This window comes from Thrips palmi, unplaced genomic scaffold, assembly GCF_012932325.1.
Source record: "Thrips palmi isolate BJ-2018 unplaced genomic scaffold, TpBJ-2018v1 HiC_scaffold_3, whole genome shotgun sequence".
Taxonomy (NCBI): Eukaryota; Metazoa; Arthropoda; class Insecta; order Thysanoptera; family Thripidae; genus Thrips; species Thrips palmi.
Window position 1 is genome coordinate 13,204,668 of NW_023144630.1, and position 2,500 is coordinate 13,207,167.

The 2,500-nt window shown below is 56.6% G+C and overlaps 9 non-coding genes across 9 annotated transcripts; 2 read left to right on the top strand and 7 right to left on the bottom strand.

The window, feature by feature from the left end:
* Positions 1-55: 55 nt before the first annotated feature.
* Trnas-gcu lies at positions 56-137 on the bottom strand. The gene has a single exon. It is a non-coding gene; the product is annotated as a tRNA-Ser (tRNA).
* Positions 138-214: 77 nt separating this feature from the next.
* On the bottom strand, positions 215-286 carry Trnae-cuc. Its single transcript has one exon. It is a non-coding gene; the product is annotated as a tRNA-Glu (tRNA).
* Positions 287-366: 80 nt separating this feature from the next.
* On the bottom strand, positions 367-439 carry Trnak-cuu. The gene has a single exon. It is a non-coding gene; the product is annotated as a tRNA-Lys (tRNA).
* A 366-nt stretch (positions 440-805) lies between these two features.
* Positions 806-878, bottom strand: Trnaa-ugc. Its single transcript has one exon. It is a non-coding gene; the product is annotated as a tRNA-Ala (tRNA).
* A 79-nt stretch (positions 879-957) lies between these two features.
* Positions 958-1,039, bottom strand: Trnas-aga. The gene has a single exon. It is a non-coding gene; the product is annotated as a tRNA-Ser (tRNA).
* A 310-nt stretch (positions 1,040-1,349) lies between these two features.
* Positions 1,350-1,422, bottom strand: Trnav-uac. Its single transcript has one exon. It is a non-coding gene; the product is annotated as a tRNA-Val (tRNA).
* A 259-nt stretch (positions 1,423-1,681) lies between these two features.
* Trnal-caa lies at positions 1,682-1,815 on the top strand. The gene is made up of 2 exons: positions 1,682-1,719; positions 1,770-1,815. It is a non-coding gene; the product is annotated as a tRNA-Leu (tRNA).
* A 116-nt stretch (positions 1,816-1,931) lies between these two features.
* Positions 1,932-2,004, bottom strand: Trnar-ccu. Its single transcript has one exon. It is a non-coding gene; the product is annotated as a tRNA-Arg (tRNA).
* A 208-nt stretch (positions 2,005-2,212) lies between these two features.
* LOC117648695 lies at positions 2,213-2,449 on the top strand. Its single transcript, XR_004587930.1, has one exon. It is a non-coding gene; the product is annotated as a small nucleolar RNA U3 (small nucleolar RNA).
* The last annotated feature ends 51 nt before the right edge of the window (positions 2,450-2,500 follow it).

Here is a 2,500-nt window from a genome sequence, read left to right on the forward strand (position 1 = left end):
GCACCGACGAGGCGAGGCAAAACAAAAGAATAAACGAATACAAAAGAGACCGGGACGACGAGGATGAGATTCGAACTCACGCGGGCAGAGCCCATTGGATTAGCAGTCCAACGCCTTAACCACTCGGCCACCTCGTCACATGGTGTGCTGCGTGAGGCTCGCTCAATCCTACTCAAAGGGGGAACCGCTGCATGACTGAGCTCGGGCAAAAGAGTTCCGGTACCGGGAATCGAACCCGAGCCTCCTGGGTGAGAGCCAGGTATCCTAGCCACTAGACCATACCGGACTGTGCTGCGGAGACGAGCGGCAGACCCGATACACTGTACAAAGGAGGAGGGCGACGGATAGATTTCGCAGAAAAGAGAACGCCCAACGTGGGGCTCGAACCCACGACCCTGGGATTAAGAGTCCCATGCTCTACCGACTGAGCTAGCCGGGCTTGTGTCTGCAGCTGATTCGCGAGGCTACAAGAAGAGCAGCGGCACGCCGCGAGTCTGACGGCTCTGGGAGGCGCGTCGGCGGAGCCCCTTGTAGGTAGGCAACGAGATGACGCCTGTGTGTGGAGCGCGGAGATGTGGCCTACGTTGACAGGCGACCTGGCCGGCGGCCGCTGGGAAGCGTATAGCTCCCGTGCGGCATGCCCTCCGGCCGTGGCGAACAGGTGAAGTGAGGCCGAGTGTGGGTGCATAACCGGTCGCGTCGTCCCTTTGCGTACGGCGCGTCAAATTGAAAAATAAAATCACTTGCTGAAAGCCGAACAATACTATCCATCTGTCCGCGTTTGAAGGTAGGCCAAAAGGTGACGTGGAGGTGCGGGGGATCGAACCCCGTGCCTCTCACATGCAAAGCGAGCGCTCTACCATTTGAGCTACACCCCCGCCACGAAGAGTTTGCCGACCGTTGAATGGGGAATGGGGCCTGCGCGGTAGCGCGGGCCTAAAATTAATCAAAAGATGACGCAGTCGGTAGGACTCGAACCTACGCTCCCAGAGGGAAACTGATTTCTAGTCAGTCGCCTTAACCACTCGGCCACGACTGCTGACCGAGTGGGGCGATAGGAGCGGTCCATAGCACTGCGCGTGCATGCGCGGCGTAGCGCATAGCCAGCCCGCGTCCCGCGTCCCGAGCAAGGAGGTTGCGGTCCGAGTCGGGGTAGGGCCCCCGAAGGGGATAGGGCGTAAAGGGCGTTCAGCGGCGTGAAGTGCGTCAAGTGCACTTATGCACTTTGGCACTTTGGCAGTGTGGCAGTGGTGTGGGTGTGTTGGGTGATTTGAGAGAGAAAATGAAGTAAAAAAATGAAATGAAATGAAATGAAATGAAATGTGTGTGAAAAAAAAAAAGGAGTGGATTGATTCCGCCCAGGGTCGAACTGGGGACCTTCTGCGTGTAAAGCAGACGTGATGACCACTACACCACGGAACCTCCTGCTGATGGCGTGATGAGGGCACAAGATGCTGCTACTAAGAAGCAGTAAAGGTAGGAGCAGTCAGTGTGACGCGTCAGCTGCAAGGAGAGTGGCGCAGTGGAAGCGTGCTGGCCCATAACCCAGAGGTCCGAGGATCGAAACCTTGCTCTGCTATAATTTTGGCGTGTCTGCACGATGGATGACGGACAGACATGACCTGACCCGACACCTGAGTGGAAAGTGAGGTGGCCGTTGCGGCGTGCCAGCAGCATGCTTGTCAGGATGGCCGAGCGGTCTAAGGCGCCAGACTCAAGGGGAACAAACGACCCTTGCCCGGCTTCAGTAACCGGTGTGTGACAGAGTGTTCTGGTCTTCGAATGAAGGCGTGGGTTCGAATCCCACTTCTGACATCAATATTTTGACCCTGACCCCTTGACCTCTCTCTCTTTTTATTTCTCCATTGCACAGATGGCGAAAGACAAAAACGCGAGATGACGCAAAATAGTCGCATAGTTTTCACACTTTATACCCCTGGAGGGACTCGAACCCTCAATCCCCGGCTTAGGAGGCCGGTGCCTTATCCATTAGGCCACAGGGGCTTACGACGTACATCCCCCATGGACCGCATCATAGCATTCCATTTCGACGCACCCCGCCCCCGCGAGGTGCGCTCCATTTCTCATGGTTCGCGCGTCATCCACACTCGGAGACAGATGGCGTGCGTGCCCTCCTGCCGCCCGTCAAGCTCGCCCTCATAGTCAGCAGTACATCGCCGCCCAAGTAGACGGCGCGCCAAGACGCTTTTTTAAGACTTATACTTCACAGGATCATTTCTGTAGTATGTCTTCCTTTCTCTCTACTCAACAGTAGAATAGAAACAAACCGCGATGATGAGGTATATGTCCTCTTCCCTGAGCGTGAGGCCGCTGCCGCCGCCGCCGCTGTGTTCCGAGTCGTATGACCTGGGACCGCGCGCGCGCAGCATCGATGATCGTTCCCTTCGCCCTCGCGGCGACGGGGTGGGAAGTGGGCTGCCTGAGCGGTACCCCCTGGAAAGAAAAAAAAAGATGAAACCAAAAAGTAATGCGACGAGAG